Consider the following 19,259-nt stretch of genomic DNA (forward strand, 5'->3'; position numbering starts at 1 on the left):
AAAATATTTCATATTCAAAATGAGAAAATATATAACACCTAGAAACATACTGAAAAAGTCACCAAGAGATTGATAAATTCCCATTTTTTTTCTCTAAAACTGGTATACTAAAATTGAATATTCCCTGATGTTTTCAGATTAATTCATATGTCTAAATTTTAGGGTATCCTAAATCAATAAAGAATGCTTATTAGAAGTTAATACTTTTGACTGCCATAGAGGTTTAGAGTTTCCTGATTTCTTTATATGCCACATCATTTCTAGTGTTACTAAAGACCTTAAGAATGACACATATAACTCATTCAACCTCTGTCATGGATGCTTATATTTCCAAAGCTATTGCTTAGTTTTGATGCACAGTTTTGATTATAGGCATTTTGTATGGTTGTTTTTAATTTGTTGCATTGTTGTTAAATATCATTAAAATGTCATATCAGAAATTGTTTTCTTCAAATGTAATGCTTCTCAGATGGATATATGGGAAGGCAAACTTGAGATTTGGTTGCAATTGTTCTTTAAATTAATGTAAAACTGCTGATGATGACTTAAGGGTTTAATTGTGATTACTTGACTATATGTCAAATATTAAATTGTTTTAAGCTACAACAACACATCTCATCTAATTAACTATAGTTAAGAGGTTCAGTTAAAATATGGATAACTGACATATTTTAGTAATTTGCACATGCACACATGCACAATTACTCTCTCCCTCTCTCACACACACACACACACACACACACACACACACACACACACACACACCCACACACACAGACACACACACACACACACACACACACACATGCACACACACATGCACACAAACACACACACACATATGCACACATAGACACAAACATTTGTATACATACAGCTATGTAGATTTTTGAATAATTACCTTTTTGAAAAAAGGTATTTGTCCTGCTTGCCATGGAATAAGCAATGTTTCTTAATTCCAATATATTAAAAATGAGACAGTAGTATAATAGGGATAACTGCAAGCATATATTCAGAGTATATATTCTTCATCTTATTTTTCTTTTTTTTTTTAATTATATAGTTTAAACAGCAGCCTTAATAAGAAACCACAGATATGTACAACCAAAAGCATTTACATGCTACATTTATCTTTGCATTTATTTTATTAGGACTGCATGTTCCATCATTTCTGAAAACAAAAACACCAAGGATTCCATGACGATCTAAGAAATGTTGTTAGTTCCTCACTATTTATAAACTAATAGGCATCATAAACAATAAATAAATAGTTAAATGAGGTACACATGCTATAAAAAATTATGACAAGTAGGGTTTTGAAGCCATATCAATATAGGGCATATGGTAAGAAACTAGCAACTAGAACTGTTTTGTAATCTGCTTTCACCCATCTGAAACACATATGATATAATTTAGGGCTCTGGATTATATAAAGTATTTCATGTTCTTTATGTGGCTATTAATCATGTTAGTTGTATGGCTAAATATAAAAAAAAAAAGATGTGTGATGGCTGATTAATATGTCATGACTGCTTCTACAGTAATGCCAGAGAATAACCAATGCTGGACAGTTTGATAATAATGTGCCATTCAGACTACGGCTTATTTCTAACAATAAGATGGAAATGCTAATGAAAATCTCTGTTTAGTACTGCATAACCTCTTTTATACTTGACATTCTCTTTGACTTCAGCAAATAACTATCAAGTGAAGTACCATGAAGTCATCCCTCCAGGGCGCTTGCTTAATTAGGACTTAATTGTAGTGTCAGGTTCTGTGAGTATGCTGTGACTGATTGAAAGCACAGTTGGTTAAAAAAGACATAATAAGATTCCCAACCTGCTCTTTTTCAACTCTTCTACTGGATAGCAGCTGTATGAATCTTACAGTGCAAAAATCTTTCAGGCAAAAAACTTTTAGTATTTTTAGTACATGCAAGTTTGATTGCAGTCAAACTTTATACTGTTTTATATTAACACAGTGTTTAACAAGAAACCAGAAGCTACATCATTAAATCTGTCTGTCTAACACCTAAGTGGCACTTGTGGAAAAGTTGTAACCTATGAATAATAATAGTATATTCTATTAATGCTCTAATTTAGCTAATACAGTTTCCTTTATTTATGAACTTTTAATTGTGCACCTTAATCTGTTTACAAAGAGACTGCCAATGTTAAACATGGAGATCCACATTAGAAAAAGGAAGCAATCTTCAGTTCCATTTGGTGCAAAAGTGCTGAAACTCTCTGTTTATGAACTGAATTATATGATTGCCTAAATATCAAAAGAACTTGTTTAGACACCAGGTTTGAGGTAATTTTGAAATAGTTGCACCAAACAGTACACACTCTTACTTTTGAGATCTGGGTCTCATTTTTTTTTTAAACTAGGATTTATTACTTAATGCTATCTTAGTAGTATTAGACAAATGTCTCAGCTGGCTAAAACCTCAGAGTAGTACAACATTGCTCATGTCTGTACAAGAGATTCACTTCCCTAATTCTTTTGTTCAAATGATAATTTACCACATACTGGCCACATGCAGTCTTTAATATATTAATTTGTTCTAACACAAAGTACTTATACTTGTGGGCACTCAAATAAGCCAAATTAGGTCATTTACAGTCACATATAAGATAAAACTTATTATTAAGAAACTACCATGCTAGAACACATCTTTCTATAAAGGAGTTATCTCATATTAATTATTGATGCTTCTTGTTTTCAAGGTCTGATAACTTCTGTGGTAAATGCAGTTGGAAGCACATTTAAGCCCTATAAATGCAGCTTTGATGCCACTAACTGAATGGGTAGAGAATTTCATATTAGTATTGCCACAGAGGTAGCAACTTAATCTATTTCCCTTTACTTTTAAATATTTTACATTCCTTGATGGAAACATCATATATGGTAAAGCAATATATAAAACCTCATGTTCCATGGTGCAATGTCAGGTCAAATGAGTGATGAGAGTATATTGTAGTTTTGCTGAGAGGAACTGTTCTACATCCAGTTGCATTTGGATTGCTAAATGTTTATGAACTCTTTACATACGGAGTATTCTGTTTCATGGTGCCCTTTTTAAGGGCATTCTTTGGTCACTGTGCAGACAGTCATGCAGCTGTCTTTAGAGTGTTCAGCACAAGCACATGGGAGGTGTGTTTCCCTTTGCCATTAGAGCTCTATTCTTAAAACATGAAGAAAAGTATGCCATGCCATAAGTATTCATTATATGGTTTATCCTAAACTGTAATCTTAGTTTTGAGCAGCAGTATGTCTCCAACTCTCTCCTTCCCTCATGAACTTTCATTACATAATTGCATGTGTGGCATCTCTCCTCTGGACCAGTAATCATGAGCTTTAATCCTCACCACTGACACTGGAGAGGGACATTCACTTGGAACAAAAATGGATACACACAGTATTTTCAGATTCATCTCTCTGCACCAAGTACAATTTCCCTTAAGAGCACAAAGGGAACAGATTTATTCCTGGGGCTGGGTATCCCTCTCTCTCTCTCTTCATGCCCCCAAATAATACTCCCCACTGACACAGCTGCAGAGTTGAGTCCTCAGCCAAGTGTTCCATGCCATGTCCTCCATCACCGTCTTTGTGAAACCAATGTTGTGTCACTGCTACAAGTAACTGACACACATACTCTTTGAGATTTGATTTTCACACACACACACACACACACACACACACACACACACACACACACACACACACACACTCACACACATGAAGGCACACACATGCACACACACACGCACACCCACACACACCCACACACACACACACACACACACACACACACACGCACACACCTGGGAGAGACTGGCGCAGATTTACCAGCTATCCCCCTCTGCCCAGACTATATGGTAGGTACTGCCACCAGAACACCCCAAGGCCAGCTACTTTAAGGCCATTATAATGGTACTCAATTATGCTGAGTAAAATGAATACTAATACAAATGGTAGTGTTTGACCAATGCAGCAAGGCTTTCAGGAGTGGCCACAGTGTCATCAAATAAATATAAGTACTCTCAAATGTTACAATATTCTCTAAAACACCAGCCACAATGAAAAGTTTAAATATATTTATTAATAAATAATAAAAGAACATGAAAATACCAGAGTTTCAATCACAGTAAATATTAAAAATAACACAGGTGGATAGATTCACACAGATACAGAAAACCAGTACTTAACTAATCCCACTTTATTTTCCTGACTGATCTAAAGAATTATGATTCACTGGTTACTTACTACAGCAAGGCAAGATGAAATGGGTGACTTGTCTTCCTTCTTGGTCAGGTTTCAAAAACAGACTGCACTGAGACTTCTACACTTCATCTAGTATTAAACATTGTTTCAGTATTGGACAACAGAATGACATCATATACATAAGGTCATGTGAATCTGGTTCCCACACTTTCCTCTTTGCTAGAAAGTAACACATATGTGGTAAATTCTGGTTCAACCATACACACAGATAGAGCTTTGTTGAGATGTGTTATAGCATCTGGAAAATATAAAACCATTTCAAAACTTCCATGCTTCCAGGGTAGCTATTAATTCACCCCTAAAGACAATATAGTAGGATTCCTAGTCCTGGTTTTCACATATATTTCATCTGTGGCTGCAATCAGAACTGTAAGATACAATCTTTATGGCCTACACCTGGTAATTTAATTGCAGACTATTTTTCAAAGTTAGCTGGACTGAGATGAACCTCTTCTCTTACAGTATCCTCTGTTACAATATACTTATTTCAACTGTTACAATACAGTCTGACATACAGATGTACTTCTTCTCAGTCCAGCAAGACCCACTGTTGGTACATTTTTAACACAAGCAGCTTTACAAATACATGTTCAGCACAAGCACCTGTACAAATCAGTTTGATATAAAAATGACATCTAATTCTTTACAAAACTCCAGCTAGCTATACTGGCATATGTTACACATCCACTGCCCTACTTCTCCTGGCATAGCTGGCAACACCTCATATCATCACAGTATATACTATGTCTCTCTCTCTGTCTCTATTATATGCACGCATATTTATACATATTATTAAGCAACCATAAAACTGCAAAGAAGTCAATGACACTTATATTGACAGAACATAATCAAAGGATCTTCCATTGAGTACAGTACAAATGTGTAAATGCAAGTGTCTTCCCTGCTGCACACCAGACAACACATAAATAAAACCAGACTATTCTAACTTGAGTGCCTCCTGCCTCCAAACTGAATGTTAACAAAACATTGTTTTTACAGCATAAATATTTAGTTTAGTTTAATTTTTCCCCAGATGGTAAGCCACCATGCATCCTAGCTATAAATGTACCAAATCTAACATCACACATTAGTGATGAAAGTAGATGTTACCTACTACCTGCTACTGCATAATTTCAGTTCAAATGACTACTGCCATTCAGACATAGGATTATAGTACTATAGGCGGTTACTAGGCTAATGGCCCTGGGACCTTTACAAACCTAGCCAAGAGTTTATCCCCAAAAAGAAACCTCAGTCAGCACCTGTCACCCTTATCAATGAGGGACACAGGTGGAACCCCTGTGAGAAATTTGTGGTTTCCCATCCACTCATCAAGGCTGCACTTGAAGAGGGTCCATGAGATATTCTGTTTGACATGCATGCAAAGTCTATTCCAGAGATGGGACAGCTTCTGGGAGACAAAACTGTCTCTCCAGCAGATTTTGTTGATGTCACATATTAGATTTAGGCCTTTTGAGTGGGTAATGCATGAGGAGTTAGACTTATGGATATGGAGCATCTCTATTAAGACAGGGTCTGATATTCCCTTGTAGGCAAGACACAGATCACCTCTGACAAATCTGTAAAATACTGAGTGCAGTGATAGTGACTTGAACCTGTCTGCTTAGGACAGGTGTTGGTGGCCATGGATTTTCTTTGTGAGGTATTTCTGTGGCCTTTCCAGTTGGTGCAGGTACTTAGAGAGGTACATAACAAGCGGAGCATTATACTCAATTATTGGCCTAATGAGGGAGGAGTACAGAGAGGTAATAACCTCCTTTTTTCTGTATGCAATCCCTTTACTTATTAGATGAACCAAATAAAAGGCTTTTCTGATCACTGGCACTATATGGTGGTCAAATGTGAGATTGTTGTCAAGCTGAGTATCCAGGTCCCTCACCACAGGTTGTGTGCTTAGGGGGTTGCTGTTGATATGGTAATCGGTGCGGGAGGTGTTTTCGCTAAATGGTACAATCATTTTTTTGCATTGAACTTAATGCCATGACGTTGGCAGCAGCCATTTGTTGCTCTGCAAACTTGGTCAGCCACAGGCTGACTGTCTTTGCCTGGACCTCTGAGAACTAGATGCCAAACAGTAGGGGTCCCAAGACAGATTCCTGGGGAACACCAGTAGTGACAGGTATGCTGTTGGAGATGGAGGCACCTATTTTGACCTTGTGGATCATATTGGTGAGCCAGTTGGCCACCCACATGATGATATAGGGATTTCCACCAAATTGTGTTAACTTTTCAATAATGCCCAAGTGGGGGATTGTGGCAAAGGCCTTGGTCAAGTCAAATTAAGCTGTATGTACTGACTTTCCCCATATCCAGGGCCATGGTGACAGTCTCAAAGAAGTCAACCAAGTTCAACAGGGAATATCTGCCCTTGATGAATCCGAACTGGGTGGGGTCAAGTGCTTGGAGATTGCTTATGTCCTTGTTTATGAGATCCATAATAATATGGTCCATGGCTTTGCAGGTCAGACATGTCAAGCTAATGGGGTGATAGTTTCCAGGGTCAGCAGTGACAACACCTTTGTGCAAGGGGATGACAATGGCAGTTCTCCATTCTGCTGGAATGAAACCTGTACTTAGGCTGTGGTTGAATAGGATGCTCAATAACAAAGCTAGTTTTTGCTGGAGATGCAGAATACAGCCTGGGATACTACCAGGTCCTATGGAAGCTGTGTTCTTTGCCTTGGATAAGCCCTTTAAGACTTGATCTACAGAGATGTGAAGTGTGGGACAAGTATCTGGGATGTCAAATGGACCTCTGTGGGGAGATACAGGGGTGAATTGTGCTCTGAACCTATCCGCTAGCAGGTTGGCTAAGTCAACAGGATCAGTGTAAGTGGTACCATTGAGTACTAATATGGAACAAACCTAGGTTTTGCCATGGAGGTTCCTGATGTAACTGAAGAAGACTTTATGGTTTCCCTTTGTTTCAGAGGCTAGTTTTAATCCATAATTGGCTTTGGAAGTTGCATGATGCATTTTGACTAAAATACATTGCTTGCATTTTAATTGACTAAAAGGAAATAAAAGCAAATGTCCAGGTTCCATGTATGTGTTTTGCATGTGTGTGTGTGTGTGTGTGTATACTCACACACACACACACACACACACACACATATATATATATATATATATATATATATATATATATATATACAGTGTGTGTGTGTGTGTGTGTGTTTAATTATTTTATAAGAGATCTATTATTCTATCATCATACTTCTAATCATGATACCGGGCTGTATTACTGTTTGCTTAGCTCTGTAAATGGCTCTGGGATATTTGTCTGACAAAAGAAGTCACTCCTCGGGATTCATGAATGGCAATTATCTGTGCAGAACAGTAGAACAGTGTAGGAGCTCCTGCATGGAAAATGGCCACCAAGAGATCCAGGAAAGTGCTGTTTCCATGTGCATGAGAGCCTCTACACTGTTCCTGCATGGAAAGCTGTGCAGGATGCAAATCACCTCATTTGCTGGTAAAAAAACATACAAAGGAAGTGATTTTGTGATCCATGAAGCTGGCCAGACTCCATCCAGAAACAGTGTCAGAGCAGAAAAGTATTCAGTTAGTAACTGAATACATTTCTGCATCTGAGCAAACAGAGGCAGGACTGCTCATGGAAAGCATGTATTACAGTCAAACACACATGCCAATGGCCAAACATAAGGCCATTGGCATTAATAATAGTTTCTTTTTTATGAATTTTTTTTGGCTGTTCACGGCCGTTTAAGCTGAGGGCAGCGTCTCGCAAATGGGATTGTGCCGATAATAAAAAAAAATTGAGAAAAGTCAATTTTAAGACAGTTCTGCATTTTGTCATTATAGTCAATGGCATACAGAATGTAAATAATACGAGGGAGCACTGGTTGTCAAGGGGAAAGGGTCCATCTAAGTGCAGTAGCTAAGGACATACACACTGGGGTATGCAAATGAGGGGAGTTATACTGAATCACAGATTTCCTCAAAGTGTCAGCTTGTACCTAACCATGTAGGTGCAGCAATACAACAGTGCAAGTATAACAGCTGAATGACTTCATAAGGGGGTGTGTCATGCTTGCTGCAAGCTCATTGGAGCTCTGTAGCCCATGTTTGCACTTAGTTAAGCACAGCTAAGGAAGGGTGTGTGTCTTAGGCTGTATTGTCTTATACCATGAAATGCAGAGTGTGTTCGCATCCAGGGAGGGCTATTTCTGCTTAAAAGTGCTTACATTAGCTAAATGGGTGTGCACAGTGTGCAGCGGGCCAAAAAAAAAACACAGGAAATGGCAGAACTGTTTACATTTGAGCACCGGATATGAGCGGCATGCATCAGGGCTTAAATAGGGAGGAATTGGGAAGGGGAAACAGCAGTAGCAAGGTGATCAAGGAGAAGTAGCATAGTTGGCAGATGGAATGCACCAGAATCAGTCAATTACACATGCAGCAGCCCAGCACACTAATGTAAGCTATGCAAACACCCAACAGACTGTTTTTTCCCACAAACTCTACACCATCGGTGTACACAGGCGGGGGATTTTTAACTGGCAAAAAATAACCAAATATGTTAGAGGCTGCTGCTGTTATACACCATCAATATCTGCAAAAGACTGAGGGTGGTGAGGAGGAGAATGCTTACAACCGACCCACAGCAAGGAGGAGGAGGAGAAGAGTGTACAGACCCAGGGTGACCTACCAGGGCCTACATGAGCTGGAGATAATAGAGCGCTATAGAGTGGACAGGGACATTCTACAGCAAATTGTTGAGCTGTGCTGGCCATGCCTTATACACAGAAATAATAGAGGGGAACCCATCCCAGTGGATACCAAGGTATATCTAGGCTTAAGAATACTAGCCACAGGTGCCTTTTAAAGGCCAAGTGCAGATAACATAGGGATCTCACAGGCATCAGCATCCAGGGTACTCCACCAGTTTCTGGATGCCATGACACAACATGCCATGAGCACATATATTTCCCCCATCGCCCATGAGGCACTAGCCTAACATATGTGTCTCTTCTACCGTATAGCAGAATACCCTGCAGTAGTTGGTGCTATAGACTGCATGCACATCCACATCAAAGCACCACCCAGTAAATGGGTCAGGGTCTACATAAACCACAAGGTCTTCCTCTCCATCAACTGCTAGGTCATGTGTGATGCCCAAGGCATTATCATGAATGTGTGTGCGTGCAGCCCTAGAAGCTATCATGACTCCCACATCTGGCATTGCTCACAGCTGTATCAGGCGTTTGCCAGAGGTGACATCCCGTATGGCCATCTAGTGGGGGATGCTGGCTATGCACTGGAGCTGTGGCTGATGACACCCATCAGAATTGCACTGACACCCAAACAAGAACACCATAAGGAGGCACATGCACAAAAAAGTATAATTGGAGAGCATGTGCTTGGGATGCTCAAGTTATGGTTTTGCTGCCTTGAAATATCCGGTGGAGACTTGCAGTACTCTCTCCAGCTACATGTACACAAATGTTCATAGTATGTGCCATGCTACACAATATGATCCTGTGGAAACAGCTGCAGCAGAAACATCATGGGGCAGGGCAGCGCAGTCCCCCACCATTGCCAGGGCCAGCATAGACACAGAGGGACTCGGAGGAGGAACATCCCAAGCCTGACCCTGTAGGCAGAAGGAGGCATGCACAGTATGCCCAGGCCTTCGCAAAGAGGCAATGCATAGAACACACATTGACACTGTAGGGACCCAGGGACAGATACCTCTCTCTGACTTGCACATACAGTTAAGGGGATGCCAAACATGATATTACCTGAGCTTTACCATGTACAGGGAGTGTACTATGTGCATCCAGCATAGTCAGCCCTCCGGCACTGTCCTCAATGCTGGCCCAGCAACAAGGTAAGTCACTCTTCCTATCAATTACTGAATGGAGTGCTATGTTTTCATACCTGTATGTATGATATGGATGCAAGCATGCAGGGGAATTGGATGGCTGAAAAGAATAGCAGCAGACAGCTATATGGGGCAGCAGAAATTTCATAACAACTACTTTTGTCAACATACTAGGCAGCACTACACATGGTGACAACCCCCAGTGCAGTACACGTGATGACCCAAAGAACTGTGGGTGTCAGTAGGTCACACACATGGATTTGAATGAGGGTCACATATCCACCACCAGCCTCACCCAGCATGACAGGTGTAGATGACCATGAAGAAAGCTGGGCTAATGCCCCCAAATGATGGCAATGGTGAACAGCCCCCCACCAGACCTACACAGACATACTGCAACAGGTCTGGCAGTTGCGGTCTGAAGGTTAGGATGTCTGAAACTGAAATATATGCTATTAAGATCTAACATGTGTACTCTACTGATATGCCTCCTGTCTGCATGATAGGTCACAATACAATATGAAATGGAAGCCAACAGAGTAACCAAAATACCAGTACAGTCATTTCAAATGTTAAAGTCTGTAGGTGTGCACCCCGCCCCCACAAAACCATGTAGAAATGCAGTAACTGATGGCCTGCAGCACTCTCAATTGGCCTACAGTCTCTCTTGCAAAGGCCCATGCTTCACTCATAGTGCCAATGTACGGAATGTCAGGGGGTCCCAACTAACAACCTGATAGTAAACAGAAAACAAATGCAAGGCCATGTTGACAAATGCCAGTAGCATGCCTCTCCATGTCCTGTTGCAATGACTGTGGCCAGGCCTTAAATACTACTGGGATAAAGGTCCAACTATAAGGATACCTCTGAGATATTGCTGACATAATGTTAGGCGGAGGAGAGAATAATAGGGGGGTGTATAATCATGGATATCATGGAGCGTGTGAGGTCTGAAACTCTAATGCCTGCCCATACTACTCCCGACTACAAATCCATGAATGAATAGCCACAAAACCACTTGTAAACCACAATGTGAAGGTAAACTGACCAGATATATGAGTCCTGCCTCTGGATAACCTGGGTGTATCTGTACAGCTGAGAGGTATGGCCCCAGCAGGATATGGCCATTCCTTGAAGTTGAGAAAAGTACAAGGAATGTAACCACAGCCAGCATACTAACAAGGTGCCGCACCATTTACACAAAACCAGCAGTCTTTTGTTTGTAGCTACCCCTCCACAATGGCAGGTGTGTGCCAGAATGTGTAGTCTATATGCCTCACAATATTGGTCTCAGCTTCATTCATCTTGTATTTCCTGGTAAATAACTGTGAGCAAAGAACGATAACTGTCAGGAGTTGATGACATGATACATCACAGTGTAAAACAGTACATATGTCAGAATATCTATGCTACAACCAAACATGTCACACAAGCAGCACAATCAGCAATATTTACAATATCCCCTGTATGTTAAGCCCATTGTGTCTCCATATTGGCAACCTATCTACAGATATCCTGCAGAAACAGTTTGCTAGGTGTAGCTGTAGCACACAAAACCCTGAACTGGAGTCCAACCCTCCCTGGAATGGATGCACTCACTAAATATAAAAGGTCATATTGGGCATGCTCCTTCACTTAAAGAAATGAAGCCCTTGTCTCACAACACAGTGGACTACAGTTATTGGTTATTCACAGCTGTCTGTGCACACACACCAAATTGTACGGCATTGATACTTCACACACACACACACACACACACACACACACACACACACACACACACACACACACACACACACACACACACATTTGATAGGAACATACACACATATCTAAAGCCAACATAATATAATATAATATGTCAAACATACACACACAGAGACGTGGGGAAGAGAAAGACAGACAGCAACAGAGGGAATCCCATTATGAGGCCTGTCCTACCAACTATACATCCCATTGGCCTATATCACATGATGTGCTGATGTCATTCACTGTAGAAATACCTTTGGTTAGCCCTCAGCCCTATAGTGTCAGTGGTGCTTGTGATAACTGTGCAACACTACAGTACAAATAGGTATCCATGTATCAGTTGTAATCTCAGTACTGTCAAATGTTGTGTGTGAGTGTGTGTGTGTGTGTGTGTGTGTGTGTGTGTGTGTGTGTTTCTAGATGAATGTGGTTGAGGCCATTCACACTCACTAAATCTCATGTATCCCTCCTTCAACACTGCTGCTGATGTCACTCACCTTCAAAGATACCTTTCAACAGCTCCTTAGCATATAAGCTCTGTGGTGCTTGCGATAACTGCATACTTCTATAGTGTGGCAAACTAGTTAGGTAGGAGTTCCAGTTCTGATCCTGGTAACTGTGTAAATGTGAGTGTTTTTGAAAGAGAGTGTGGGTATCCTTGTAGAAACCTGATTTTGTAGTCATTCACACTTACAACACTTCCCTTATCCCTCCTTTAGCACTGCTGATGATGTCACTCACCTTTAAAGATACCTTTGAATAGTTCTCCAACATACAAGCTCTGTGGGACTTGTAATAACTGCATAATGCTATAGTACAGAACATTAGTTAGGTAAGAGTTCTAATCCTGATCCTGGCAACTGTGTAATTGTGTGAGAGTGTGTGTACCCTTGTAGAAACCTGATTTTGTGGTCATTCACACTTACAACACTTCCCTTACCCCTTCTTCAGCACTCCTGCTGATATGACTCTCCTTCAAAGATACCTTTGGAGAGTTCTCCAACATTTAAACTCAATGGTGCTTGTGATAACTACGTAATACTATAGTGTAACAAACTAGTTAGGTAGGTGCTCCAATCCTGACAACTGTGTAAATGTGAGCGTTTGTGTGAGAGAGTGTGTCTATCCTTGTAGAGACCTGATTTTGTGGTCATTCACACTTACAACACTTCCCTTATCCCTCCTTTAGCACTGCTGATGATGTCACTCACCTTCAAAGATACCTTTGCACAGCTCTCCATTTAAGTTCCATGGCATGTGTTAAAAATGCAGAACAATGTAGTATCAATAACTATATAGGTATGGGTTTGAATTTTGTCCCTGGTAAGTGATTGTGTGTGTACATATGTATGTCCATGCCTCAAAGATTTTGACCCCATTTACACTGAGTATACATCTCAGTTCCTGACTTTACCAGTCCTGCAGATATCATCCACCTTAGAAGTACCTGTTGGCAACTCTAAACCATGTAAGGTCAGTAGTGTATGTGGTAAATGCATAACCATAATGGTCTGAAAAGGTAGTTAGATAGAGGTTTGTAACTTACCCCTGGCAAATGTAAATGTGTGTGTAGGGTAAAATATTTTTTGGAATCTCTCACCCACTACATCACCCAATGCCAGTATTTACAAGGGCTGGTGATGTTCCTCACCTTAGAAGTACCTTGGGATAACATATATTCTGTAAGCGCAGTGGCGCATATGATAAATGTGGTACATTGTAGTATCAATACATATCTAGGCAGGGGTTTGAAATTCAGTACTGGCGTGTATGTGTGTTTGTGTGCCAGTCATCAGTATCCTGTGTGGGGGTCGGTGTGATTGTGTAATAGCAAGATCCATTGGGGGATGAGTTTTGCTACAATATTACATTAAGGACCTAGTATATGTCACAATGTTCACATTACAAGGCCAACAGTTGTCACACACCATAGAGGTTGGTGTAGACAATCCACAGCCCTAAATGTGACAGTATGGATTAGTGAACAAGAGAGGCAACCCTTCTATTACTCAGAGACCACTTTCTACCCATGTATCATACACAAACACACTTGGCTAGGCAACAACTACTATATTGGTAGTTCCCCTGCATACTGCCTCACAGATAGTACCCACAGTGTGATTGCAGTGGACTGCATGCCTGTTCACCACAACAGTGCCACTGATATCAGAAAGTAATTTGATGTGTTACATCTCTTGACTGAGTGTGTGTTATCCATTAAGTAAAAGGACATGGCACCCTGTTCCATCCCCTCAGGAGCCCAATCAATGTGTATAGCAGCCCTTTTGCCATCTTCCTCACTGGACACCTGCAACAACTGTAGTGTCTACAAATGTACCCCACAAAGGGAATACCATGCCTTATACACATGCCCTGTATGGACAGATGCCACTAACTCCACTGAATACCCATATCATACTGTCAATGTAGGTGCAATCACTACCTCAGTTACATAGCCATATCTCACCAAATGAGGTCAGGAATGCTACATCAGAAGATACTAATCTGTCCACACAACATGCCCAGAGACCTCAAGCACAATTCCACACATCAAAGAACATGCATGTGGGACATGTGCACAACCCAGACACTGTCCATGTTATAGAATTTGGATAACATACATGGGAAGCAGTGCACATCACTGGCCACCCACAACAGAAACTGGATGAGTGGATGGAGAATACAATACCCACCCCTGGGGACCACTCCAGTGACTATACACCTGAGCCACACTTGGGACTATAGTCACGTGGCCTGATGCCAAGGTATTCAACTGGGCTAGCATTGTAGAGCCTTCAGGCCCAATCACCTACTACACACCTATGAAGCAATGAACCTATGGATCTTAGTAATGGCAAATGTGTGTGTGTGTGTGTGTGTGTGTGTGTGTGTGTGTGTGTGTGTGTGTGTGTGTGTGTGTGTGTGTGAATATTAATCTCAGTGTGTTTTGTTGATGAATATCCCCTGTGGCTGTGGTTATTTGCAATTGGAGTTGTGTCCAAACCAGAACATGTACCATTCTCCATTCTAAAACAGATGTTGTACATCAACATGTACCTAAGTACAACCCTCAGCCCTATAATCTGTGAGGCATATGCAATCACTGGGTTACAGATCAGGAATTATCATGCACATACTGTACCCTGCCTATGACATGGTAGATGTGTCACCACACTGCCATACCCTGTGGCCTTGCTGCAGGCCCACATCCTGGTGACACATAGACACCTAGAATGCTAATGGTATACAGCATGTAAGAACACATTCACTCAGCACGTCACTTGTGGAGTAAGAAAAGGGTAAAGCTGGCAATGAATGTGTTGTTAAGACTGTGGGTAATATGTGTTGTCTCAGGAGAGGTATTAGCTTTATGCAGTAACTCACAGCACTTGTGTTTAATGCTGTGGAGGTTGTTGATGTAACTCTTCATAGGTTCATAGGTTCATACTAGGCTATCTGCCCGAGGGCATTTACAAGCCTAGCCCATAGTTTTGTGGCTTACACCACCCCTTTAGTATGGGGAACTATACCCATTATTTTGCTGTGCCTCTGTCGAGCAGTGACACTGAGGTAATCCCTGGGGTATATCTGCGATCTCCCATCCATTGGTCAAGATTTCTCTTGAACAAGGCCAGCGAGGTGCTCTGCCTCACATATACCGGGATTTTATTCCACAGCATAGGGAGTCTTTGGGTGATGAATCTATCCCTCCAGTACGTCCTATTAATAGCCGTGTTGAGGTTTAAGTCTCCCGCCCTTGTGGCACTGACGGTTCTAGGTTTTGTGAGGTGAAGCATATACAGCAAATCTGGGTTTGACATGGCCTTGTATGTTAGGCAAAGGTCACCTCTGAGCAAGCGGTGGCGACTGAATAGAGCTGGAGTTCTTTCAGTCGGGCAGCATAGGACAGATGTTTGAGACCCTTTATCCTTTTGGTGAGGAACTTTTGTGGCCTCCAGCTGCTGCAAGTGTCGGGTCAGATACATTCGAATGGGGCATTGTACTCAATCATTGGTCTGATGAGTGATGAGTATAGGGAGACTATGACCTCCCTTGATCTAGATGAGAATCCCTTCATGATAAGGTGGGCAATGTAGAAGGTCTTCCTAACTACTTTAGCTACATGGGTGTCGAATGACAGACTACTATCAACCTGGGTCCCCAGGTCCCTGATAACTTCTTCTGTGCTCAGTGGATTGCCACCTATTTGGTAGCTAGGGGTAACCTTGTTTTTCCCGAAGGGTATGACTATGCCTTTGGCATTTAACTTTAGGCCATGGCTCTGGCACCAGTTATCCGTTTCTGTGAGACCCTTCTGAAGGATATCTGTGTCAGATGTGTTTTCTACTATGGCAAGTTTGCAGTCATCTGCAAACTTTGTCAGCCATAAACCTCCTGTGTTTGCTTGTACTTCGGAAAAGTAGATGCCAAACAAGAGTGGGCCCAGGACTGAGCCCTGTGGTACACCACTTGTGACAGGCTTTGAGTCTGACATGGCGCCAGCAACTCTGACCCTGTGGGTTCTGTCACTCAGCCAGTTTGCAACCCATCTTGTGATGTATGGGTTAACATTTAAGATGATGAGTTTTTCAATGATACCCGAGTGGGGTATTGTATCGAAGGCCTTCGCCAGATCGAGGTAGGCTGTATGGACTGCCTTTCCCTCATCAATGGCTTTGGTGACTATTTCGAAAAAGTCAACCAAGTTTAGAAGGCTTGATCTGCCTTTGACAAAGCCAAACTGGGATGGATCCAAAGTCTGCAAATTCCCTATGTCTTTATTTATGAGGTCCATTATGATCCTCTCCATGGCTTTGCAGATAAGGCTTGTCAAGCTAATGGGCCGGTAATTTCCAGGGTCGGTGGAGGCACCGCCTTTGTGAAGTGGGACCACAGTTGCAGTGCGCCACTCCCTGGGTACATATCCAGAGGTAAGACTATGATTAAACAGCTGTCCTAGCTGTGGGTTTAATTCCTCGTTGAGTTCGTGGAGCACACAGCTGGGGACACCATCAGGTCCCATGGATGCTGTGTTTTTTGCTTTGGAGAGAGTTCTCACTTGGGCTTGGAGATGTTTGGGGCTGCAATCGCTTGGTATAGATATCTCTCCTTTGGGGGTAAGGGGAGAAGTTTGCACTGAACCTGTCAGCCAGTATGTTGGCAATGTCTGTAGGATCAGTAATCTTCACATCATTTTGAACTAGTTCTGAGCATATCTGGGAGTTTCCTCCCAGGTTTCTAACATAGCTAAAGAAGGCCTTATGATTGTCTTTTGAGTCTTTAGCTATTTTTCTCTCAAAATTTGCTTTGGATGATTTTATGAGAGCTCTTAGTTTTTACTTATAGTGATCAAGGGTGTCTTACCTTTTAAGGATTTTGCTCTATCTTGTAGTAGCTTCCTCCTTTTGTTGTAGAGTTTGTTTATGGCTGGGGTCCACCAGACTGGACGCTTGCCTTTGGTACAAAGAGTCTTTGTTTTGCTTGGGATTGCCTTATCCATGCAGTCCTGCAGGTGCTGGTAGAAGGCATTTGTAAGTGATTCAGCGGCTTGAGTACTGTTTTCCGCCGGCTCGAGGGCCTTAAATGAGACCACACTAGTCTTTAGAAGTGTGAAGTCGGCTTTCGAGAAGTTCTTTACTGTGGTCTTTTTTATTTCAGGTGGGGTGGGATGAGGACCTCCAGCGAGATTAGTTTGTGATCTGATCTCACCAGTGAGGGGTATACTTCCAGTGTTGAACATTGTGCTCCCATGTTCGTGATGATGAGATCAAGTATGTTTTCTCCTCTTGTGGGGATGGTGACTAGTTGTTCCATGGCATTTGAGTTTATGAATTCCAGGAACTTTTGGGCTAGGGTGTTTGGGCTTGAGTAGTGTTCCCAGTCTATATTAGGGTAATTGAAGTCACCTAGTATGATGGTGTTTGGTGATACATTTATCCCTCTAGTGTTTTCAGGAAGGCCATGTGAGGTTCCTGAGTTTGTGAGGGTGGCCTGTAACATGCTACAATTTGCAGAGCAGTCTTGCCTATGGTTAATTGCACCTGGATGGTCTCCGATGCATCGTGCGTTGCCACCAGTCTTGAGGTGTGGGTGTCCTTGATGAATATGGATACCCCTCCTTTCTTGGTATTGTCCGGATTTTGGGGCGAACGCATGATAAGAGGTAAAACCTGATAGTGCTGGGGTGCTCTCAGGAGCCTTGAACCAGGTTTCTGTCACTGCACAGACATCGATGTTCTCCATACTGAGAAGGGCCTCGAGTCGTGCATTTTGAGATTTAGACTTCTGGCATTGAGCAGCATTACCCTTAGTTTTTTCCTTTTTGTGTTCTCGGGTAGTAGGTTTAGAAATTGCGACTTGGCTAAAGAAGGCACTGTGGGGCTGGCAAGAGCCTTTGCCAGTATCCCGAATCCCAGGGTGACAGGTGCAAGCCGCCCTCATAAGCAGCGTGGCTTGTCCAGCATGTCATCCCAGGCAGACAGACATTGATCCCCTTTGAATGACACCAGAGTTTAAGCCAATTGTTAAAGCTGATCATCTTATCTCTGTATTGTGGCATCATTCTTGGTGAAGGTAGGATACTGCTCAAGGTCAGGGTCATACCTGCCTGGGCTACATAATCAGAGAGCTCCTCAATGTCTCTTTTCATGTAGTCCAAGGAGGTACATCTCAAGTCATTTACACCAGCGTGACAATGACTGAGTCGATTTGTACCTGCTGTTGAGAGACCTGAGTGCTTGCATTATGTGGCGGATTCTAGCGCCCGACAGGCAGCTTACTGTGACCTTCTCCTTACTCAGTCTGGTGAGCGGGACGTCAGTGTGTCTGACTATGGAGTCACCAATGACTAGTGTGTCTGGCATTGTGTTTGGCCTTAAGGGCTGTGACTGTTTGACACTCTGACTGTGAGGTCTATGTGTTGCAGGTGTTGTGTTCTGAGGTGGTGGTTGTTAGGGTGTCTGCTTTGGTGGCCTCTACCAAAACAGCAGGCCAGCACCAAACTTCACCACCTCAGAACACAACACTGCACACAGTCAGTCAACAACAGTTAAGTGTCATACGCCAGACACACTAGTCACCAATGACCAGTGTGTCTGGCATTGTGTTTGGCCTTAAGGGCTGTGACTGTTTGACACTCTGACTGTGAGGTCTATGTGTTGCAGGTGTTGTGTTCTGAGGTGGTGGTTGTTTGGGTGTCTGCTTTGGTGGCCTCTGCTGTTTTGGTAGATTTTGATCAGAGCCGAGTATGTCTTTGTGTGTTTATGTGTATGATTTGAGGTTGTGATGGTACTATGTGAGACTGGGTCTATAGTGTGTGTGGTAACCTTCTCCTCCTGACTGGTCTTGCCAGTCC

Source organism: Protopterus annectens, chromosome 8.part1, assembly GCF_019279795.1.
Source record: "Protopterus annectens isolate FY-2018-M chromosome 8.part1, PAN1.0, whole genome shotgun sequence".
In the NCBI taxonomy this organism is placed as follows: Eukaryota; Metazoa; Chordata; order Ceratodontiformes; family Protopteridae; genus Protopterus; species Protopterus annectens.